The sequence below is a fragment of the Danio rerio genome, chromosome 5, assembly GCF_052040795.2.
Source record: "Danio rerio strain M-AB ecotype USA chromosome 5, GRCz13ab, whole genome shotgun sequence".
Lineage (NCBI taxonomy): Eukaryota > Metazoa > Chordata > Actinopteri > Cypriniformes > Danionidae > Danio > Danio rerio.
The window spans coordinates 50096187-50120711 of NC_141025.1; positions in this window are offsets into that span (position 1 = coordinate 50096187).

The following is a 24525-nucleotide window of genomic DNA, read 5'->3' on the forward strand; positions in this document are numbered from 1 at the left end:
AGGGGTCTACCTCTCTCCCTGGACTTGCAGTAGAGGCCCTAGGGTACTTCCTGACCCTCCACCTAGGGGACTCTGACCCCAGGAAGCTACCCAGGGGTCCACCTCTCTCCCTGGGCTTGCAGTAGAGGCCCCAGGGTGCCCCCTGGCCCTCCACCTAGGGGCCTCTGACCCCAGCAAGCTACACAAGGGTCCACAACTCTCCCTGGGATTGCAGGATAGGCCCCAGGGTACCCCTTGGCCCTCCACCTAGAGGCCGCTGACCCCAGCAAGCTACCCAAGGGTCCACCTCTCTCCCTGGACTTGAAGTAGAGGCCCCAAGGTGCCCCCTGGCCCTCCACTTAGGGGCCTCTGACCCCAGCAAGCTACCCAGAGGTCCACCTCTCTCCCTGGACTTGCAGAATAGGCCCCAGGGTGCCCCCTGACCCTCCACCAAGGGGCCTCGTACCCCAGCAAGCTACACAAGGGTCCACAACTCTCCCTGGGATTGCAGTAAAGGTCCCAGGGTGCCACCTTGACCTCCACCTAGGGGCCTCTGACCCTAGCAAACTACCCAGGGTTCCACCTTTCTCCCTGGACTTGCAGTAGAGGCCCCAGGAAGCCCCCTGTCCCTCCGCCTAGGGGCCTCTGACCCCAGCAAACTACCCAGGGGTCCACCTCTCTCCCTGGACTTGCAGTAGAGGCCCCAGGGTGCCCCTTGGCCCTCCACCTAGAGGCCTCTGACCCTAGCAAGCTACCCAGGGGTCAACCTCTCTCCCTGGACTTGCAGTAGAGGCCCCAGGGTGCCCCCTGGCCCTCCACCTAGGGGACTCTGACCTTCGGAAGCTACCCAGGGGTCCACCTCTCTCCCTGGACATGCAGTGTAGACCCTAGGGTGCCCCCTGGCCCTCCACCTAGTTGCCTCTGACCCCAGCAAGCGACCCAGGGGTCCACCTCTCTCCCTGGACTTGCAGTAGAGGCCCTAGGGTACCTCCTGACCCTCCACCTAGGGGACTCTGACCCCAGGAAGCTACCCAGGGGTCCACCTCTCTCCCTGGGCTTGCAGTAGAGGCCCCAGGGTGCCCCCTGGCCCTCCACCTAGGGGACTCGTACCCCAGCAGGCTACCCAGGGGTCCACCTCTCTCCCTGGACTTGCAGGATAGGCCCCAGGGTGCCCCTTGGCCCTCCACCTAGGGGCCTCTGACCTTAGGAAGCTACCCAGGGGTCCACCTCTCTCCCTGGACTTGATGTATAGGCCCCGGGGTACACCCTGGCCCTCCACCTATGGGCTTCAGACCCCAGCAAACTTCCCAGGGGTCCACCTCTCTCCCTGGACTTGCAGTAGAGGCCCCAGGGTGCCCCCTGGCCCTTCACCTAGAGGCCTCTGAACCCAGCAAGCTACCTAGGGGTCCACCTCTTTCCCTGGACTTGCAGTAGAGGCCCCAGGGTGCCCCCTGGCCCTCCACCTAGGGGCCTCTGACCCCAGCAAGCTACCCAGGGGTCCACCTCTCTCCCTGGACTTGCAGTAGAGGCCCCAGGGAGCCCCCTGGCCCTCCACCTAGGGGCCTCGTACCCCAGCAAGCTACCCAGGGGTCCACCTCTCTCCCTGGACTTTTAGGATAGGCCCCAGGGTGCCCCCTGGCCCTCCACCTAGGGGCCTCTGACCCCAGCAAGCTACCCAGAGGTCCACCTCTCTCCCTGGACTTGCAGAATAGGCCCCAGGGTGCCCCCTGACCCTCCACCAAGGGGCCTCTGACCCCAGCAAGCTACACAAGGGTCCACAACTCTCCCTGGGATTGCAGTAAAGGCCCCAGGGTGCCCCCTTGACCTCCAGCTAGGGGCCTCTGACCCTAACAAGCTACCAAGGGGTCCACCTTTCTCCCTGGACTTGCAGTAGAGGCCCCAGGAAGCCCCCTGTCCCTCCGCCTAGGGGCCACTGACCCCAGCAAACTACCCAGGGGTCCACCTCTCTCCCTGGACTTGCAGTAGAGGCCCCAAGGTGCCCCCTGGCCCTCCACCTAGGGGCCTCGTACCCCAGCAAGCTACCCAGGGGTCCACATCTCTCCCAGGGTGCCCCCTGGCCCTCCACCTTTGGGCTTCAGACCCCAGCAAGCTACCCAGGGGTCCACCTCTCCCCCTGGACTTGCAGTAGAGGCCCCAGGGTGCCCCCTGCCCCTCCACCTAGGGGCCTCTGACCCCAGCAAGCTACCCAGGGGTCCACCTCTCTCCCTGGACTTGCAGTAGAGGCCCCAGGGTGCCCCCTGGCCCTCCACCTAGGGGCCTCGTACCCCTGCAAGCTACCCAGGGGTCTACCTTACTCCCTGGACTTGCAAGATAGGCCCCAGGGTGCCCCCTGGCCCTCCACCTAGGGGCCTCTGACCCCAGCAAGCTACCCAGAGGTCCACCTCTCTCCCTGGACTTGCAGAATAGGCCCCAGGGTGCCCCCTGACCCTCCACCAAGGGGCCTCTGACCCCAGCAAGCTACACAAGGGTCCACAACTCTCCCTGGGTTTGCAGTAGAGGCCCCAGGGTGCCTCCTTGACCTCCACCTAGAGGCCTCTGACCCAAGCAAGCTACCAAGGGGTTCACCTTTCTCCCTGGACTTGCAGTAGAGCCCCCAGGAAGCCCCCTGTCCCTCCGCCTAGGGGCCTCTGACCCCAGCAAACTACCCAGGGGTCCACCTCTCTCCATGGACTTGCAGTAGAGTTCCCAGGGTGCCCCCTGGCCCTCCACTTAGGGGCCTCTTACCCCAGCTAGCTACCCATGGGTCCACCTCTCTCCCTAGACTTGCAGTTGAGGCCCATTGGTGCCCCCTGGCCCTCCATCTAGGGGTCTCTGACCCCAGCAAGCTACCAAGGGGTCCACCTTTCTCCCTGGCCTTGCAGTAGAGGCCCCAGGGTGCCCCCTGGCCCTCCACCTAGGGGCCTTGTACCCCAGCAAGCTACCTAGGGGTCCACCTCTCTCCCTGGACTTGCAGGATAGGCCCCAGGGTGCCCCCTGGCCCTCCACCTAGGGGCCTCTAACCCTAAGAAGCTACCCAAGGGTCCACATCTCTCCGTGGACTTGCAGGATAGGCCCCAGGGTACACCCTGGCCCTCCACCTAGGGGCCTTGTACCCCAGGAAGGTACCCAGGGGTCCACCTCTCTCCCTGGACTTGCAGTAGAGGCCACAGGCTGCCCCCTGGCCCTCCACCTAGGGGCCTCGTACCCCAGCAAGCTACCCAGGGGTCCACCTCTCTCCCTGGACTTGCAGGATAGGCCCCAGGGTGCGCTCTGGCCCTCCACCTAGGGGCCTCTGACCTCAGGAAGCTACCCAGGGGTCCACCTCTCTCCCTGGACTTGCAGTATAGGCCCCAGGGTACCCCCTGTCCCTCCACCTAGTTGCCTCTGACACCAGCAAGCTACCCAGGGGTCCACCTCTCTCCCTGGACTTGCAGTAGAGGCCCCAGGAAGCCCCTGGCCCTCCACCTAGGTGCCTCTGACCCCAGTAAGCTACCCATGGGTCCACCTCTCTCACTGGACTTGCAGTATATGCCCCAGGGTGCCCCCTGGCCATAGACCAAGGGGCTTCTGACCCCAGCAAGCTAACCAGGGGTCCACCTCTCTTCCTGGGCTTGCAGTAGAGGCCCCAGGGTGCCCCCTGGCCCTCCAACTAGGGGCCTCGTACCCCAGCAAGCAACCCAGCGGTCCACCTCTCTCCTTGGACTTGCAGGATAGGCCCCAGGGTGCCCCCTGTCCCTCCACCTAGTTGCCTCTGACCCCAGCAAGCTACCCAGGGGTCCTCCTCTCTCCCTGGACTTGCAGTAGAGGCCCCAAGGTGCCCCCTGGCCCTCCACCTAGGGGCCTCGTACCCCAGCAAGCTACCCAGGGTTCCACATCTCTCCCTGGACTTGCAGGATAGGCCCCAGGGTGCCCCCTGGCTTCCACCTAGGGGCCTCAGACCTTAGGAAGCTACCCAGGGGTCCACCTCTCTCCCTGGACTTGCAGTGTAGACCCTAGGGTGCCCCCTGGCCCTCCACCTAGTTGCCTCTGACCCCAGCAAGCTACCCAGGGGTCCACCTCTCTCCCTGGACTTGCAGTAGAGGCCCTAGGGTACCTCCTGACCCTCCACCTAGGGGACTCTGACCCCAAGAAGCTACCCAGGGGTCCACCTCTCTCCCTGGACTTGCAGTAGAGGCCCCAGGGTGCCCCCTGGCCCTCCACCTAGGGGACTCGTACCTCAGCAAGCTACCCAGGGGTCCACGTCTCTCCCTGGACTTGCAGGATAGGCCCCAGGGTGCCCCCTTGGCCCTCCACCTAGGGGCCTCTGACCTTAGGAAGCTACCCAGGGGTCCACCTCTCTCACTGGACTTGCAGTAGAGGCCCCAGGGTGCCCCCTGGCCCTCCACCTAGGGGCCTCTGACCTTAGGAAGCTACCCAGGGTTCCACCTCTCTCCCTGGACTTATAATATAGGCCCCAGGGTACCCCCTGGCCCTCCACCTATGGGCTACAGACCCCAGCAAGCTACCCAGGGGTCCACCTCTCTCCCTGGACTTGCAGTATAGGCCCCAGGGTGCCCCTTGGCCCTCCACCTAGAGGCCTCTGACCCCAGCAAGCTACCCAGGGGTACACCTCTCTCCTTGGACTTGCAGTAGAGGCCCCAGGAAGCCCCCTGTCCCTCCGCCTAGGGGCCACTGACCCCAGCAAACTACCCAGGGGTCCACCTCTCTCCCTGGACTTGCAGTAGAGGCCCCAGGGTGCCCCCTTGCCCTCCACTTAGGGGCCTCTTACCCCAGCTAGCTACCCATGGGTCCACCTCTCTCCCTAGACTTGCAGTAGAGGCCCCAAGGTGCCCCCTGGCCTTCCACCTAGGGGTCTCTGACCCAAGCAAGCTACCAAGGGGTCCACCTCTCTCCCTGGACTTGCACGATAGTCCCCTGGGTGCCCTCTGGCCCTCCACCTAGGGGCCTCTAACCTTAGGAAGCTACCCAAGGGTCCACCTCTCTCCCTGGACTTGAAGTAGAGGCCCCAAGGTGCCCCCTGGCCCTCCACCTAGGGGTCTCTGACCCAAGCAAGCTACCAAGGGGTCCACCTCTCTCCCTGGCCTTGCAGTAGAGGCCCCAGGGTGCCCCCTGGCCCTCCACCTAGAGGCCTTGTACCCCAGCAAGCTACCCAGGGGTCCACCTCTCTCCCTGGACTTGCACGATAGTCCCCAGGGTGCCCTCTGGCCCTCCACCTAGGGGCCTCTAACCTTAGGAAGCTACCCAAGGGTCCACCTCTCTCCCTGGACTTGGAGTATAGGCCCCGGGGTACCCCCTGGCCCTCCACCTATGGGCTTCAGACCCCAGCAAGCTACCCAGGGGTCCACCTCTCTCCCTGGACTTGCAGTAGAGGCCCCAGGGTGCCCCCTGGCCCTCCACCTAGAGGCCTCTGACCCCAGCAAGCTACCTAGGGGTCCACCTCTTTCCCTGGACTTGCAGTAGAGGCCCCAGGGTGCCCCCTGGCCCTCCACCTAGGGGCCTCTGACCCTAGCAAGCTACCCAGGGGTCCACCTCTCTCCCTGGACTTGCAGTAGAGGCCCCAGGGTGCCCCCTGGCCCTCCACCTAGGGGCCTCGTACCCCAGCAAGCTACCCAGGGGTCCACCTCTCTCCCTGGACTTTTAGGATAGGCCCCAGGGTGCCCCCTGGCCCTCCACCTAGGGGCCTCTGACCCCAGCAAGCTACCCAGAGGTCCACCTCTCTCCCTGGACTTGCAGATTAGGCCCTTGGGTGCCCCCTGACCCTCCACCAAGGGGCTTCAGACCCCAGCAAGCTACCCATGGGTCCACCTCACTCCCTAGACTTGCAGAAGAGGCCCCAGGGTGCCCCCTGGCCCTCCACCTATGGGTTTCAGACCCCAGCAAGCTACCAAGGGGTCCACCTCTCTCCCTGGACTTGCAGTAGAGGCCCCAGGGTGCCCCCTGGCCCTCCACCTAGGGGCCTTGTACCCCAGCAAGCTACTCAGGGGTCCACCTTACTCCCTGGACTTGCAAGATAGGCCCCAGGGTGCCCCCTGGCCCTCCACCTAGAGGCCTTGTACCCCAGCAAGCTACCCAGTTGTCCACCTTTCTCCCTGGACTTGCACGATAGTCCCCAGGGTGCCCTCTGGCCCTCCACCTAGGGGCCTCTAATCTTAGGAAGCTACCCAAGGGTCCACCTCTCTCCCTGGACTTGCAGTAGAGGCCCCAGGGTGCCCCCTGGCCCTCCACCTAGGGGCCTCGTACCCCAGCAAGCTACCCAGGGGTCCAGCTCTCTCCCTGGACTTTTAGGATAGGCCCCAGGGTGCCCCCTGGCCCTCCACCTAGGGGCCTCTGACCCCAGCAAGCTACCCAGAGGTCCACCTCTCTCCCTGGACTTGCAGAATAGGCCCCAGGGTGCCCCCTGACCCTCCACCTAGGGGCCTCTGACCCAAGCAAACTACACAAGGGTCCACAACTCTCCCTGGGATTGCAGTAAAGGCCCCAGGGTGCCCCCTTGACCTCCACCTAGGGGCCTCTGACCCTAGCAAGCTACCCAGGGGTCCACCTTTCTCCCTGGACTTGCAGTAGAGGCCCCAAGGTGCCCCCTGGCCCTCCACCTAGGGGCCTCTCACCCCAGCAAGCTACCCAGGGGTCCACCTCTCTCCCTGGACTTGCAGTAGAGGCCCCAGGGTGCCCCCTGGCCCTCCACCTATGGGCCTCGTACCCAAGCAAGCTACCCAGGGGTCCACCTCTCTCCCTGAACTTGCAGGATAGGCCCCAGGGTGCCCCCTGGCCCTCCACCTAGGGGCCTCTGACCCCAGCAAGCTACCCAGAGGTCCACCTCTCTCCCTGGACTTGCAGAATAGGCCCCAGGGTGCCCCCTGACCCTCCACCAAGGGGCCTTTGACCTCAGGAAGCTACCCAGGGGTCCACCTCTCTCCCTGGACTTGCAGTATATGCCCCAGGATACCCCTTGTCCCTCCACCTAGTTGCCTCTGACACCAGCAAGCTACCCAGGGGTCCACCTTTCTCCCTGGACTTGCAGTAGAGGCCCCAGGAAGCCCCTGGCCCCCCACCTAGGGGCCTCTGACCCCAGTAAGCTACCCATGGGTCCACCTCTCTCACTGGACTTGCAATATAGGCCCCAGGGTGCCCCCTGGCCATAGACCAAGGGGCTTCCGACCCCAGCAAGCTAACCAGGGGTCCACCTCTCTCCCTGGGCTTGCAGTAGAGGCCCCAGGGTGCCCCCTGGCCCTCCAACTATGGGCCTCGTACCCCAGCAAGCAACCCAGCGGTCCACCTCTCTCCTTGGACTTGCAGAATAGGCCCCAGGGTGCCCCCTGACCCTCCACCAAGGGGCCTCTGACCCCAGCAAGCTACACAAGGGTCCACAACTCTCCCTGGGTTTGCAGTAGAGGCCCCAGGGTGCCCCCTTGACCTCCACCTAGATGCCTCTGACCCAAGCAAGCTACCAAGGGGTCCACCTTTCTCCCTGGACTTGCAGTAGAGCCCCCAGGAAGCCCCCTGTCCCTCCGCCTAGGGACCTCTGACCCCAGCAAACTACCCAGGGGTCCACCTCTCTCCATGGACTTGCAGTAGAGTTCCCAGGGTGCCCCCTGGCCCTCCACTTAGGGGCCTCTTACCCCAGCTAGCTACCCATGGGTCCACCTCTCTCCCTAGACTTGCAGTTGAGGCCCATTGGTGCCCCCTGGCCCTCCACCTAGGGGTCTCTGACCCCAGCAAGCTACCAAGGGGTCCACCTTTCTCCCTGGCCTTGCAGTAGAGGCCCCAGGGTGCCCCCTGGCCCTCCACCTAGGGGCCTTGTACCCCAGCAAGCTACCTAGGGGTCCACCTCTCTCCCTGGACTTGCAGGATAGGCCCCAGGGTGCCCCCTGGCCCTCCACCTAGGGGCCTCTAACCCTAGGAAGCTACCCAAGGGTCCACATCTCTCCGTGGACTTGCAGGATAGGCCCCAGGGTACACCCTGGCCCTCCACCTAGGGGCCTTGTACCCCAGCAAGCTACCCAGGGGTCCACCTCTCACCCTGGACTTGCAGTAGAGGCCCTAGGGTACCTCCTGGCCCTCCACCTAGGGGACTCTGACCCCAGGAAGGTACCCAGGGGTCCACCTCTCTCCCTGGACTTGCAGTAGAGGCCACAGGCTGCCCCCTGGCCCTCCACCTAGGGGCCTCGTACCCCAGCAAGCTACCCAGGGGTCCACCTCTCTCCCTGGACTTGCAGGATAGGCCCCAGGGTGCGCTCTGGCCCTCCACCTAGGGGCCTCTGACCTCAGGAAGCTACCCAGGGGTCCACCTCTCTCCCTGGACTTGCAGTATAGGCCCCAGGGTACCCCCTGTCCCTCCACCTAGTTGCCTCTGACACCAGCAAGCTACCCAGGGGTCCACCTCTCTCCCTGGACTTGCAGTAGAGGCCCCAGGAAGCCCCTGGCCCTCCACCTAGGTGCCTCTGACCCCAGTAAGCTACCCATGGGTCCACCTCTCTCACTGGACTTGCAGTATATGCCCCAGGGTGCCCCCTGGCCATAGACCAAGGGGCTTCTGACCCCAGCAAGCTAACCAGGGGTCCACCTCTCTTCCTGGGCTTGCAGTAGAGGCCCCAGGGTGCCCCCTGGCCCTCCAACTAGGGGCCTCGTACCCCAGCAAGCAACCCAGCGGTCCACCTCTCTCCTTGGACTTGCAGGATAGGCCCCAGGGTGCCCCCTGGCCCTCCACCTAGGGGCCTTTGACCTCAGCAAGCTACCCATTGGTCCACCTCTCTCCCTGGACTTGCACGATAGTCCCCAGGGTGCCCTCTGGCCCTCCACCTAGGGGCCTCTAACCTTAGGAAGCTACCCAAGGGTCCACCTCTCTCCCTGGTCTTGCAGTAGAGGCCCCAGGGTGACCCTGGCCCTCCACCTAGGGGCCTCTGACCCCAGCAAGCTACCCAGGGGTCCACCTCTCTCCCTGGACTTGCAGTAGAGGCCCCAGGGTGCCCCCTGGCCCTCCACCTAGATGCCTCTGACCCCAGCAAGCTACCCAGGGGTCCATCTCTTTCCCTGGTCTTGCAGTAGAGGCCCCAGGGTGCCCCCTGGCCCTCCACCTAGGGGCCTCTAACCTTAGGAAGCTACCCAAGGGTCCACCTCTCTCCCTGGACTTGAAGTATAGGCCCCAGGGTACCCCCTGGCCCTCCACCTATGGGCTTCAGACCCCAGCAAGCTACCCAGGGGTCCACCTCTATCCCTGGACTTGCAGTAGAGGCCCCAGGGTGCCCCCTGGCCCTCCACTTAGGGGCCTCTTACACCAGCTAGCTACCCATGGGTCCACCTCTCTCCCTAGACTTGCAGTAGAGGCCCCAGGGTGCCCCCTGGCCCTCCACCTAGAGGCCTCTGACCCCAGCAAGCTACCCAGGGGTCCACCTCTCTCCCTGGACTTGCAGTAGAGGCCCCAGGGTGCCCCCTGGCCCATCACCTAGGGGCCTCTGACCCCAGCAAGCTACCCAGGGGTCCACCTCTCTGCCAAGACTTGCAGTAGAGGCCCCAGGAAGCCCCTGGCCCTCCACCTAGGGGCCTCTGACCCCAGCAAGCTACCCATGGGTCCACCTCTCTCCCTGGACTTGCAGTATAGGCCCCAGGGTGCCCCCTGGCCATAGACCAAGGGGCTTCTGACCCCAGCAAGCTAACCAGGGGTCCACCTCTCTCCCTGGGCTTGCAGTAGAGGCCCCAGGGTGCCCCCTGGCCCTCCAACTAGGGGCCTCGTACCCCAGCAAGCAACCCAGGGGTCCACCTCTCTCCTTGGACTTGCAGGATAGGCCCCAGGGTGCCCCCTGGCCCTCCACCTAGGGGCCTTTGACCTCAGGAAGCTACCCAGGGGTCCACCTCTCTCCCTGGACTTGCAGTCTAGGCCCCAGTGTACCCCTGTCCCTCCACCTAGTTGCCTCTGACCCCAGCAAGTTACCCAGGGGTCCTCCTCTCTCCCTGGACTTGCAGTAGAGGCCCCAGGGTGCCCCCTGGCCCTCCACCTAGGGGCCTCGTACCCCAGCAAGCTACCCAGGGGTCCACCTCTCTCCTTGGTCTTGCAGGATAGGCCCCAGGGTGCCCCCTGGCCCTCCACCTAGGGGCCTCTGACCTTAGGAAGCTACCCAGGGGTCCACCTCTCTCCCTGGACTTGCAGTGTAGACCCTAGGGTGCCCCCTGGTCCTCCACCTATTTGCCTCTGACCCCAGCAAGCTACCCAGGGGTCCACCTCTCTCCCTGGACTTGCAGTAGAGGCCCTAGGGTACCTCCTGACCCTCCACCTAGGGGACTCTGACCCCAGGAAGCTACCCAGGGGTCCACCTCTCTCCCTGGACTTGCAGTAGAGGCCCCAGGGTGCCCCCTGGCCCTCCACCTAGGGGACTCGTACCCCAGCAAGCTACCCAGGGGTCCACCTCTCTCCCTGGACTTGCAGTATAGGCCCCAGGGTGCCCCCTGGCCCTCCACCTAGGGGCCTCTGACCTTAGGAAGCTACCCAGGGGTCCACCTCTCTCCTTGGACTTGCAGTGTAGACCCTAGGGTGCCCCCTGGTCCTCCACCTATTTGCCTCTGACCCCAGCAAGCTACCCAGGGGTCCACCTCTCTCCCTGGACTTGCAGTAGAGGCCCTAGGGTACCTCCTGACCCTCCACCTAGGGGACTCTGACCCCAGGAAGCTACCCAGGGGTCCACCTCTCTCCCTGGACTTGCAGTAGAGGCCCCAGGGTGCCCCCTGGCCCTCCACCTAGGGGACTCGTACCCCAGCAAGCTACCCAGGGGTCCACCTCTCTCCCTGGACTTGCAGTATAGGCCCCAGGGTGCCCCCTGGCCCTCCACCTAGGGGCCTCTGACCTTAGGAAGCTACCCAGGGGTCCACCTCTCTCCCTGGACTTGCAGTAGAGGCCCCAGGGTGCCCCCTGGCCCTCCACCTAGGGGCCTCGTACCCCAGCAAGCTACCCAGGGGTCCACCTCTCTCCCTGGACTTGCAGGATAGGCCCCAGGGTGCCCCCTGGCCCTCCACCTAGGGGCCTCTGACATTAGGAAACTACCCAGGGGTCCACCTCTCTCCCTGGACTTGCAGTATAGGCCCCAGGGTACCCCCTGGACCTCCACCTATGGGCTACAGACCCCAGAAAGCTACCCAGGGGTCCACCTCTCTCCCTGGACTTGCAGTATAGGCCCCAGGGTGCCCCTTGGCCCTCCACCTAGAGGCCTCTGACCCCAGCAAGCTACCCAGGGGTCCACCTCTCTCCCTGGACTTGCAGTAGAGGCCCCAGGAAGCCCCTTGGCCCTCCACCTAGAGGCCTCTGACCCCAGCAAGCTACCCAGGGGTCCACCTCTCTACCTAGACTTGCAGTAGAGGCCCCAAGCTGCCCCCTGGCCCTCCACCTAGGGGTCTCTGACCCAAGCAAGCTACCCAGGGGTCCACCTCTCTCCCTGGACTTGCAGTAGAGGCCCTAGGGTACCTCCTGACCCTCCACCTAGGGGACTCTGACCCCAGGAAGCTACCCAGGGGTCCACCTCTCTCCCTGGACTTGCAGTAGAGGCCCCAGGGTGCCCCCTGGCCCTCCACCTAGGGGACTCGTACCCCAGCAAGCTACCCAGGGGTCCACCTCTCTCCCTGGACTTGCAGTATAGGCCCCAGGGTGCCCCCTGGCCCTCCACCTAGGGGCCTCTGACCTTAGGAAGCTACCCAGGGGTCCACCTCTCTCCTTGGACTTGCAGTGTAGACCCTAGGGTGCCCCCTGGTCCTCCACCTATTTGCCTCTGACCCCAGCAAGCTACCCAGGGGTCCACCTCTCTCCCTGGACTTGCAGTAGAGGCCCTAGGGTACCTCCTGACCCTCCACCTAGGGGACTCTGACCCCAGGAAGCTACCCAGGGGTCCACCTCTCTCCCTGGACTTGCAGTAGAGGCCCCAGGGTGCCCCCTGGCCCTCCACCTAGGGGACTCGTACCCCAGCAAGCTACCCAGGGGTCCACCTCTCTCCCTGGACTTGCAGTATAGGCCCCAGGGTGCCCCCTGGCCCTCCACATAGGGGCCTCTGACCTTAGGAAGCTACCCAGGGGTCCACCTCTCTCCTTGGACTTGCAGTAGAGGCCCCAGGGTGCCCCCTGGCCCTCCACCTAGGGGCCTCGTACCCCAGCAAGCTACCCAGGGGTCCACCTCTCTCCCTGGACTTGCAGGATAGGCCCCAGGGTGCCCCCTGGCCCTCCACCTAGGGGCCTCTGACATTAGGAAACTACCCAGGGGTCCACCTCTCTCCCTGGACTTGCAGTATAGGCCCCAGGGTACCCCCTGGACCTCCACCTATGGGCTACAGACCCCAGAAAGCTACCCAGGGGTCCACCTCTCTCCCTGGACTTGCAGTATAGGCCCCAGGGTGCCCCTTGGCCCTCCACCTAGAGGCCTCTGACCCCAGCAAGCTACCCAGGGGTCCACCTCTCTCCCTGGACTTGCAGTAGAGGCCCCAGGAAGCCCCTTGGCCCTCCACCTAGAGGCCTCTGACCCCAGCAAGCTACCCAGGGGTCCACCTCTCTACCTAGACTTGCAGTAGAGGCCCCAAGCTGCCCCCTGGCCCTCCACCTAGGGGTCTCTGACCCAAGCAAGCTACCAAGGGGTCCACCTCTCTCCCTGGCCTTGCAGTAGAGGCCCCAGGGTGCCCCCTGGCCCTCCACCTAGAGGCCTTGTACCCCAGCAAGCTACCCAGGGGTCCACCTCTCTCCCTGGACTTGCACGATAGTCCCCAGGGTGCCCTCTGGCCCTCCACCTAGGGGCCTCTAACCTTAGGAAGCTACCCAAGGGTCCACCTCTCTCCCTGGACTTGAAGTATAGGCCCCAGGGTACCCACTGGCCCTCCACCTATGGGATTCAGACCCCAGCAAGCTACCCAGGGGTCCACCTCTCTCCCTGGACTTGCAGTAGAGGCCCCAGGATGCCCCCTGGCCCTCCACCTAGAGGCCTCTGACCCCAGCAAGCTACCCAGGGGTCCACCTCTTTCCCTGGACTTGCAGTAGAGGCCCCAGGGTGCCCCCTGGCCCTCCACCTAGGGGCCTCTGACCCCAGCAAGCTACCCAGGGGTCCACCTCTCTCCCTGGACTTGCAGTAGAGGCCCCAGGGTGCCCCCTGGCCCTCCACCTAGGGGCCTCTGACCCCAGCAAGCTACCCAGGGTCCACCTCTCTCCCTGGGCTTGCAGTAGAGGCCCCAGGGTGCCCCCTGGCCCTCCAACTAGGGGCCTCGTACCCCAGCAAGCAACCCAGGGGTCCACCTCTCTCCTTGGACTTGCAGGATAGGCCCCAGGGTGCCCCCTGGCCCTCCACCTAGGGGCCTCTGACCTCAGGAAGCTACCCAGGGGTCCACCTCTCTCCCTGGACTTGCAGTCTAGGCCCCAGTGTACCCCTGTCCCTCCACCTAGTTGCCTCTGACCCCAGCAAGCTACCCAGGGGTCCTCCTCTCTCCCTGGACTTGCAGGATAGGCCTCAGGGTGCCCCCTGGCCCTCCACCTAGGGGCCTCTGACCTTAGGAAGCTACCCAGGGGTCCACCTCTCTCCCTGGACTTGCAATGTAGACCCTAGGGTGCCCCCTGGTCCTCCACCTATTTGCCTCTGACCCCAGCAAGCTACCCAGGGGTCCACCTCTTTCCCTGGACTTGCAGTAGAGGCCCTAGGGTACCTCCTGACCCTCCACCTAGGGGACTCTGACCCCAGGAAGCTACCCAGGGGTCCACCTCTCTCCCTGGACTTGCAGTAGAGGCCCCAGGGTGCCCCCTGGCCCTCCACCTAGGGGACTCGTACCCCAGCAAGCTACCCAGGGGTCCACCTCTCTCCCTGGACATGCAGTATAGGCCCCAGGGTGCCCCCTGGCCCTCCACCTAGGGGCCTCTGACCTTAGGAAGCTACCCAGGGGTCCACCTCTCTCCCTGGACTTGCAGTGTAGACCCTAGGGTGCCCCCTGGTCCTCCACCTATTTGCCTCTGACCCCAGCAAGCTACCCAGGGGTCCACCTCTCTCCCTGGACTTGCAGTAGAGGCCCTAGGGTACCTCCTGACCCTCCACCTAGGGGACTCTGACCCCAGGAAGCTACCCAGGGGTCCACCTCTCTCCCTGGACTTGCAGTAGAGGCCCCAGGGTGCCCCCTGGCCCTCCACCTAGGGGACTCGTACCCCAGCAAGCTACCCAGGGGTCCACCTCTCTCCCTGGACTTGCAGTATAGGCCCCAGGGTGCCCCCTGGCCCTCCACCTAGGGGCCTCTGACCTTAGGAAGCTACCCAGGGGTCCACCTCTCTCCCTGGACTTGCAGTGTAGACCCTAGGGTGCCCCCTGGTCCTCCACCTATTTGCCTCTGACCCCAGCAAGCTACCCAGGGGTCCACCTCTCTCCCTGGACTTGCAGGATAGGCGCCAGGGTGCCCCCTGGCCCTCCACCTAGGGGCCTCTGACCTTAGGAAGCTACCCAGGGGTCCACCTCTCTCCCTGGACTTGCAGTATAGGCCCCAGGGTGCCCCTTGGCCCTCCACCTAGAGGCCTCTGACCCCAGCAAGCTACCCAGGGGTCCACCTCTCTCCCTGGACTTGCAGTAGAGGCCCCAGGAAGCCCCCTGTCCCTCCGCCTAGGGGCCTCTGACCCCAGCAAACTACCCAGGGGTCCACCTCTCTCCCTGGACTTGCAGTAGAGGCCCCAGGGTGCCCCCTTGCTTTCCACTTAGGGGCATCTTACACCAGCTAGCTACCCTCGGGTCCACCTCTCTCCCTAGACTTGCAGTAGAGGCCCCAAGGTGCCCCCTGGCCCTCCACCTAGGGGTCTCTGACCCAAGCAAGCTACCAAGGGGTCCACCTCTCTCCCTGGCCTTGCAGTAGAGGCCCCAGGGTGCCCCCTGGCCCTCCACCTAGAGGCCTTGTACCCCAGCAAGCTACCCAGGGGTCCACCTCTCTCCCTGGACTTGCACGATAGTCCCCTGGGTGCCCTCTGGCCCTCCACCTAGGGGCCTCTAACCTTAGGAAGCTACCCAAGGGTCCATCTCTCTCCCTGGACTTGAAGTAGAGGCCCCAAGGTGCCCCCTGGCCCTCCACCTAGGGGTCTCTGACCCAAGCAAGCTACCAAGGGGTCCACCTCTCTCCCTGGCCTTGCAGTAGAGGCCCCAGGGTGCCCCCTGGCCCTCCACCTAGGGGCCTCTGACCCCAGCAAGCTACCCAGAGGTCCACCTCTCTCCCTGGACTTGCAGAATAGGCCCCAGGGTGCCCCCTGACCCTCCACCAAGGGGCCTCTGACCCCAGCAAGCTACACAAGGGTCCACAACTCTCCCTGGGATTGCAGTAAAGGCCCCAGGGTGCCCCCTTGACCTCCACCTAGGGGCCTCTGACCCTAGCAAGCTACCCAGGGGTCCACCTTTCTCCCTGGACTTGCAGTAGAGGCCCCAGGGTGCCCCCTGGCCCTCCACTTAGGGGCCTCTTACCCCAGCTAGCTACCCATGGGTCCACCTCTCTCCCGAGACTTGCAGTAGAGGCCCCAGGGTGCCCCCTGGCCCTCCACCTATGGGCTTCAGACCCCAGCAAGCTACCCAGGGGTCCACCTCTCTCTCTGGACTTGCAGTAGAGGCCCCAGGGTGCCCCCTGGCCCTCCACCTAGGGGCCTTGTACCCCAGCAAGCTACTCATGGGTCCACCTTACTCCCTGGACTTGCAAGATAGGCCCCAGGGTGCCCCCTGGCCCTCCACCTAGAGGCCTTGTACCCCAGCAAGCTACCCAGGGGTCCACCTCTCTCCCTGGACTTGCACGATATTCCCCAGGGTGCCCTCTGGCCCTCCACCTAGGGGCCTCTAACCTTGGGAAGCTACCCAAGGGTCCACCTCTCTCCCTGGACTTGAAGTATAGGCCCCAGGGTACCCCCTGGCCCTCCACCTATGGGCCTCTTACCCCAGCAAGCTACCCATGGGTCCACCTCTCTCCCTAGACTTGCAGTAGTGGCCCCAGGGTGCCCCCTGGCCCTCTACCTAGAGGCCTCTGACCCCAGCAAGCTACCCAGGGGTCCACCTCTTTCCCTGGACTTTCAGTAGAGGCCCCAGGGTGCCCCCTGGCCCTCCACCTAGGGGCCTCTCACCCCAGCAAGCTACCCAGGGGTCCACCTCTCTCCCTGGACTTGCAGGATAGGCCCCAGGGTGCCCCCTGGCCCTCCACCTAGGGGCCTCTGACCCCAGCAAGCTACCCAGAGGTCCACCTCTCTCCCTGGACTTGCAGAATAGGCCCCAGGGTGCCCCCTGACCCTCCACCAAGGGGCCTCTGACCCCAGCAAGCTACACAAGGGTCAACAACTCTCCCTGGGATTGCAGTAAAGGCCCCAGGGTGCCCCCTTGACCTCCACCTAGGGGCCTCTGACCCTAGCAAGCTACCCAGGGGTCCACCTTTCTCCCTGGACTTGCAGTAGAGGCCCCAGGAAGCCCCCTGTCCCTCCGCCTAGGGGCCTCTGACCCCAGCAAACTACCCAGGGGTCCACCTCTCTCCCTGGACTTGCAGGAGAGGCCCCAGGGTGCCCCCTGGCCCTCCACTCAGGGGCCTCTTACCCCAGCTAGCTACCCATGGGTCCACCTCTCTCCCTAGACTTGCAGTAGAGGCCCCAGGGTGCCCCCTGCCCCTCCACCTATGGGCTTCAGACCCCAGCAAGCTACCCAGGGGTCCACCTCTCTCCCTGGACTTGCAGTAGAGGCCCCAGGGTGCCCCCTGGCCCTCCACCCAGGGGCCTCGTACCCCAGCAAGCTACTGAGGGGTCCACCTTACTCCCTGGACTTGCAAGATAGGCCCCAGGGTGCCCCCTGGCCCTCCACCTAGAGGCCTTGTACACCAGCAAGCTACCCAGGGGTCCACCTCTCTCCCTGGACTTGCACGATAGTCCCCAGGGTGCCCTCTGGCCATCCACCTAGGGGCCTCTAACCTTAGGAAGCTACCCAAGGGTCCACCTCTCTCCCTGGACTTGAAGTATAGGCCCCAGGGTACCCCCTGGCCCTCCACCTATGGGCTTCAGACCCCAGCAAGCTACCCAGGGGTCCACCTCTCTCCCTGGATTTGCAGTAGAGGCCCCAGGGTGCCCCCTGGCCCTACACCTAAAGGTCTCTGACCCCAGCAAGCTACCCAGGGGTCAACCTCTTTCCCTGGACTTGCAGTAGAGGCCCCAGGGTGCCCCCTGGCCCTCCACCTAGGGGCATCTGACCCCAGCAAGCTACCCAGGGGTCCACCTCTCTCCCTGGACTTGCAGTAGAGGCCCCAGGGTGCCCCCTGGCCCTCCACCTAGGGGCCTCGTACCCCAGCAAGCTACCCAGGGGTCCACCTCTCTCCCTGGACTTGCAGGATAGGCCCCAGGGTGTCCCCTGGCCCTCCACCTGGGGGCCTCTGACCCCAGCAAGCTACCCAGAGGTCCACCTCTCTCCCTGGACTTGCAGAATAGGCCCCAGGGTGCCCCCTGACCCTCCACCAAGGGGCCTCTGACCCCAGCAAGCTACACAAGGGTCCACAACTCTCCCTGGGATTGCAGTAAAGGCCCCAGGGTGCCCCCTTGACCTCCACCTAGGGGCCTCTGACCCCAGCAAGCTACCCAGGGGTCCACCTCTCTGCCTAGACTTGCAGTAGAGGCCCCAGGAAGCCCCTGGCCCTCCACCTAGGGGCCTCTGACCCCAGTAAGCTACCCATGGGTCCACCTCTCTCCCTGGACTTGCAGTATAGGCCCCAGGGTGCCCCCTGGCCATAGACCAAGGGGCTTCCGACCCCAGCAAGCTAACCAGGGGTCCAACTCTCTCCCTGGGCTTGCAATAGAGGCCCCAGGGTGCCCCCTGGCCCTCCAACTAGGGGCCTCGTACCCCAGCAAGCAACCCAGGTGTCCACCTCTCTCCTTGGACTTGCAGGATAGGCCCCAGGGTGCCCCCTGGCCCTCCATCTAGGGGCCTTTGACCTCAGGAAGCTACCCGGGGGTCCACCTCTCTCCCTGGACTTGCAGTCTAGGCCCCAGGGTACCCCTGTCCCTCCACCTAGTTGCCTCTTACCCCAGCAAGCTACCCAGGGGTCCTCCTCTGTCCCTGGACTTGCAGTAGAGGCCCCAGGGTGCCCCCTGGCCCTCCACCTATGGGCTTCAGACCCCAGCAAGCTACCCAGGGGTCCACATCTCTCCCTGGACTTGCAGTAGAGGCCCCAGGGTGCCCCTGGCCCTCCACCTTGGGGCCTCTGACCTTAAGAAGCTACCCAGGGGTCCACCTCTCTCCCTGGACTTGCAGTGTAGACCCTAGGGTGCCCCCTGGCCCTCCACATAGTTGCCTCTGACCCCAACAAGCTACCCAGGGGTCTACCTCTCTCCCTGGACTTGCAGTAGAGGCCCTAGGGTACTTCCTGACCCTCCACCTAGGGGACTCTGACCCCAGGAAGCTACCCAGGGGTCCACCTCTCTCCCTGGGCTTGCAGTAGAGGCCCCAGGGTGCCCCCTGGCCCTCCACCTAGGGGCCTCTGACCCCAGCAAGCTACACAAGGGTCCACAACTCTCCCTGGGATTGCAGGATAGGCCCCAGGGTACCCCTTGGCCCTCCACCTAGAGGCCGCTGACCCCAGCAAGCTACCCAAGGGTCCACCTCTCTCCCTGGACTTGAAGTAGAGGCCCCAAGGTGCCCCCTGGCCCTCCACTTAGGGGCCTCTGACCCCAGCAAGCTACCCAGAGGTCCACCTCTCTCCCTGGACTTGCAGAATAGGCCCCAGGGTGCCCCCTGACCCTCCACCAAGGGGCCTCGTACCCCAGCAAGCTACACAAGGGTCCACAACTCTCCCTGGGATTGCAGTAAAGGTCCCAGGGTGCCACCTTGACCTCCACCTAGGGGCCTCTGACCCTAGCAAACTACCCAGGGTTCCACCTTTCTCCCTGGACTTGCAGTAGAGGCCCCAGGAAGCCCCCTGTCCCTCCGCCTAGGGGCCTCTGACCCCAGCAAACTACCCAGGGGTCCACCTCTCTCCCTGGACTTGCAGTAGAGGCCCCAGGGTGCCCCTTGGCCCTCCACCTAGAGGCCTCTGACCCTAGCAAGCTACCCAGGGGTCAACCTCTCTCCCTGGACTTGCAGTAGAGGCCCCAGGGTGCCCCCTGGCCCTCCACCTAGGGGACTCTGACCTTCGGAAGCTACCCAGGGGTCCACCTCTCTCCCTGGACATGCAGTGTAGACCCTAGGGTGCCCCCTGGCCCTCCACCTAGTTGCCTCTGACCCCAGCAAGCGACCCAGGGGTCCACCTCTCTCCCTGGACTTGCAGTAGAGGCCCTAGGGTACCTCCTGACCCTCCACCTAGGGGACTCTGACCCCAGGAAGCTACCCAGGGGTCCACCTCTCTCCCTGGGCTTGCAGTAGAGGCCCCAGGGTGCCCCCTGGCCCTCCACCTAGGGGACTCGTACCCCAGCAGGCTACCCAGGGGTCCACCTCTCTCCCTGGACTTGCAGGATAGGCCCCAGGGTGCCCCTTGGCCCTCCACCTAGGGGCCTCTGACCTTAGGAAGCTACCCAGGGGTCCACCTCTCTCCCTGGACTTGATGTATAGGCCCCGGGGTACACCCTGGCCCTCCACCTATGGGCTTCAGACCCCAGCAAACTTCCCAGGGGTCCACCTCTCTCCCTGGACTTGCAGTAGAGGCCCCAGGGTGCCCCCTGGCCCTTCACCTAGAGGCCTCTGAACCCAGCAAGCTACCTAGGGGTCCACCTCTTTCCCTGGACTTGCAGTAGAGGCCCCAGGGTGCCCCCTGGCCCTCCACCTAGGGGCCTCTGACCCCAGCAAGCTACCCAGGGGTCCACCTCTCTCCCTGGACTTGCAGTAGAGGCCCCAGGGAGCCCCCTGGCCCTCCACCTAGGGGCCTCGTACCCCAGCAAGCTACCCAGGGGTCCACCTCTCTCCCTGGACTTTTAGGATAGGCCCCAGGGTGCCCCCTGGCCCTCCACCTAGGGGCCTCTGACCCCAGCAAGCTACCCAGAGGTCCACCTCTCTCCCTGGACTTGCAGAATAGGCCCCAGGGTGCCCCCTGACCCTCCACCAAGGGGCCTCTGACCCCAGCAAGCTACACAAGGGTCCACAACTCTCCCTGGGATTGCAGTAAAGGCCCCAGGGTGCCCCCTTGACCTCCAGCTAGGGGCCTCTGACCCTAACAAGCTACCAAGGGGTCCACCTTTCTCCCTGGACTTGCAGTAGAGGCCCCAGGAAGCCCCCTGTCCCTCCGCCTAGGGGCCACTGACCCCAGCAAACTACCCAGGGGTCCACCTCTCTCCCTGGACTTGCAGTAGAGGCCCCAAGGTGCCCCCTGGCCCTCCACCTAGGGGCCTCGTACCCCAGCAAGCTACCCAGGGGTCCACATCTCTCCCAGGGTGCCCCCTGGCCCTCCACCTTTGGGCTTCAGACCCCAGCAAGCTACCCAGGGGTCCACCTCTCCCCCTGGACTTGCAGTAGAGGCCCCAGGGTGCCCCCTGCCCCTCCACCTAGGGGCCTCTGACCCCAGCAAGCTACCCAGGGGTCCACCTCTCTCCCTGGACTTGCAGTAGAGGCCCCAGGGTGCCCCCTGGCCCTCCACCTAGGGGCCTCGTACCCCTGCAAGCTACCCAGGGGTCTACCTTACTCCCTGGACTTGCAAGATAGGCCCCAGGGTGCCCCCTGGCCCTCCACCTAGGGGCCTCTGACCCCAGCAAGCTACCCAGAGGTCCACCTCTCTCCCTGGACTTGCAGAATAGGCCCCAGGGTGCCCCCTGACCCTCCACCAAGGGGCCTCTGACCCCAGCAAGCTACACAAGGGTCCACAACTCTCCCTGGGTTTGCAGTAGAGGCCCCAGGGTGCCTCCTTGACCTCCACCTAGAGGCCTCTGACCCAAGCAAGCTACCAAGGGGTTCACCTTTCTCCCTGGACTTGCAGTAGAGCCCCCAGGAAGCCCCCTGTCCCTCCGCCTAGGGGCCTCTGACCCCAGCAAACTACCCAGGGGTCCACCTCTCTCCATGGACTTGCAGTAGAGTTCCCAGGGTGCCCCCTGGCCCTCCACTTAGGGGCCTCTTACCCCAGCTAGCTACCCATGGGTCCACCTCTCTCCCTAGACTTGCAGTTGAGGCCCATTGGTGCCCCCTGGCCCTCCATCTAGGGGTCTCTGACCCCAGCAAGCTACCAAGGGGTCCACCTTTCTCCCTGGCCTTGCAGTAGAGGCCCCAGGGTGCCCCCTGGCCCTCCACCTAGGGGCCTTGTACCCCAGCAAGCTACCTAGGGGTCCACCTCTCTCCCTGGACTTGCAGGATAGGCCCCAGGGTGCCCCCTGGCCCTCCACCTAGGGGCCTCTAACCCTAAGAAGCTACCCAAGGGTCCACATCTCTCCGTGGACTTGCAGGATAGGCCCCAGGGTACACCCTGGCCCTCCACCTAGGGGCCTTGTACCCCAGGAAGGTACCCAGGGGTCCACCTCTCTCCCTGGACTTGCAGTAGAGGCCACAGGCTGCCCCCTGGCCCTCCACCTAGGGGCCTCGTACCCCAGCAAGCTACCCAGGGGTCCACCTCTCTCCCTGGACTTGCAGGATAGGCCCCAGGGTGCGCTCTGGCCCTCCACCTAGGGGCCTCTGACCTCAGGAAGCTACCCAGGGGTCCACCTCTCTCCCTGGACTTGCAGTATAGGCCCCAGGGTACCCCCTGTCCCTCCACCTAGTTGCCTCTGACACCAGCAAGCTACCCAGGGGTCCACCTCTCTCCCTGGACTTGCAGTAGAGGCCCCAGGAAGCCCCTGGCCCTCCACCTAGGTGCCTCTGACCCCAGTAAGCTACCCATGGGTCCACCTCTCTCACTGGACTTGCAGTATATGCCCCAGGGTGCCCCCTGGCCATAGACCAAGGGGCTTCTGACCCCAGCAAGCTAACCAGGGGTCCACCTCTCTTCCTGGGCTTGCAGTAGAGGCCCCAGGGTGCCCCCTGGCCCTCCAACTAGGGGCCTCGTACCCCAGCAAGCAACCCAGCGGTCCACCTCTCTCCTTGGACTTGCAGGATAGGCCCCAGGGTGCCCCCTGTCCCTCCACCTAGTTGCCTCTGACCCCAGCAAGCTACCCAGGGGTCCTCCTCTCTCCCTGGACTTGCAGTAGAGGCCCCAAGGTGCCCCCTGGCCCTCCACCTAGGGGCCTCGTACCCCAGCAAGCTACCCAGGGTTCCACATCTCTCCCTGGACTTGCAGGATAGGCCCCAGGGTGCCCCCTGGCTTCCACCTAGGGGCCTCAGACCTTAGGAAGCTACCCAGGGGTCCACCTCTCTCCCTGGACTTGCAGTGTAGACCCTAGGGTGCCCCCTGGCCCTCCACCTAGTTGCCTCTGACCCCAGCAAGCTACCCAGGGGTCCACCTCTCTCCCTGGACTTGCAGTAGAGGCCCTAGGGTACCTCCTGACCCTCCACCTAGGGGACTCTGACCCCAAGAAGCTACCCAGGGGTCCACCTCTCTCCCTGGACTTGCAGTAGAGGCCCCAGGGTGCCCCCTGGCCCTCCACCTAGGGGACTCGTACCTCAGCAAGCTACCCAGGGGTCCACGTCTCTCCCTGGACTTGCAGGATAGGCCCCAGGGTGCCCCCTTGGCCCTCCACCTAGGGGCCTCTGACCTTAGGAAGCTACCCAGGGGTCCACCTCTCTCACTGGACTTGCAGTAGAGGCCCCAGGGTGCCCCCTGGCCCTCCACCTAGGGGCCTCTGACCTTAGGAAGCTACCCAGGGTTCCACCTCTCTCCCTGGACTTATAATATAGGCCCCAGGGTACCCCCTGGCCCTCCACCTATGGGCTACAGACCCCAGCAAGCTACCCAGGGGTCCACCTCTCTCCCTGGACTTGCAGTATAGGCCCCAGGGTGCCCCTTGGCCCTCCACCTAGAGGCCTCTGACCCCAGCAAGCTACCCAGGGGTACACCTCTCTCCTTGGACTTGCAGTAGAGGCCCCAGGAAGCCCCCTGTCCCTCCGCCTAGGGGCCACTGACCCCAGCAAACTACCCAGGGGTCCACCTCTCTCCCTGGACTTGCAGTAGAGGCCCCAGGGTGCCCCCTTGCCCTCCACTTAGGGGCCTCTTACCCCAGCTAGCTACCCATGGGTCCACCTCTCTCCCTAGACTTGCAGTAGAGGCCCCAAGGTGCCCCCTGGCCTTCCACCTAGGGGTCTCTGACCCAAGCAAGCTACCAAGGGGTCCACCTCTCTCCCTGGACTTGCACGATAGTCCCCTGGGTGCCCTCTGGCCCTCCACCTAGGGGCCTCTAACCTTAGGAAGCTACCCAAGGGTCCACCTCTCTCCCTGGACTTGAAGTAGAGGCCCCAAGGTGCCCCCTGGCCCTCCACCTATGGGCTTCAGACCCCAGCAAGCTACCCAGGGGTCCACCTCTCTCCCTGGACTTGCAGTAGAGGCCCCAGGGTGCCCCCTGGCCCTCCACCTAGAGGCCTCTGACCCCAGCAAGCTACCCAGGGGTCCACCTCTCTCCCTGGACTTGCAGTAGAGGCCCCAGGGTGCCCCCTGGCCCTCCACCTAGGGGCCTCGTACCCCAGCAAGCTACCCAGGGGTCCACCTCTCTCCCTGGACTTTTAGGATAGGCCCCAGGGTGCCCCCTGGCCCTCCACCTAGGGGCCTCTGACCCCAGCAAGCTACCCAGAGGTCCACCTCTCTCCCTGGACTTGCAGATTAGGCCCTTGGGTGCCCCCTGACCCTCCACCAAGGGGCTTCAGACCCCAGCAAGCTACCCATGGGTCCACCTCACTCCCTAGACTTGCAGAAGAGGCCCCAGGGTGCCCCCTGGCCCTCCACCTATGGGTTTCAGACCCCAGCAAGCTACCAAGGGGTCCACCTCTCTCCCTGGACTTGCAGTAGAGGCCCCAGGGTGCCCCCTGGCCCTCCACCTAGGGGCCTTGTACCCCAGCAAGCTACTCAGGGGTCCACCTTACTCCCTGGACTTGCAAGATAGGCCCCAGGGTGCCCCCTGGCCCTCCACCTAGAGGCCTTGTACCCCAGCAAGCTACCCAGTTGTCCACCTTTCTCCCTGGACTTGCACGATAGTCCCCAGGGTGCCCTCTGGCCCTCCACCTAGGGGCCTCTAATCTTAGGAAGCTACCCAAGGGTCCACCTCTCTCCCTGGACTTGCAGTAGAGGCCCCAGGGTGCCCCCTGGCCCTCCACCTAGGGGCCTCGTACCCCAGCAAGCTACCCAGGGGTCCAGCTCTCTCCCTGGACTTTTAGGATAGGCCCCAGGGTGCCCCCTGGCCCTCCACCTAGGGGCCTCTGACCCCAGCAAGCTACCCAGAGGTCCACCTCTCTCCCTGGACTTGCAGAATAGGCCCCAGGGTGCCCCCTGACCCTCCACCTAGGGGCCTCTGACCCAAGCAAACTACACAAGGGTCCACAACTCTCCCTGGGATTGCAGTAAAGGCCCCAGGGTGCCCCCTTGACCTCCACCTAGGGGCCTCTGACCCTAGCAAGCTACCCAGGGGTCCACCTTTCTCCCTGGACTTGCAGTAGAGGCCCCAAGGTGCCCCCTGGCCCTCCACCTAGGGGCCTCTCACCCCAGCAAGCTACCCAGGGGTCCACCTCTC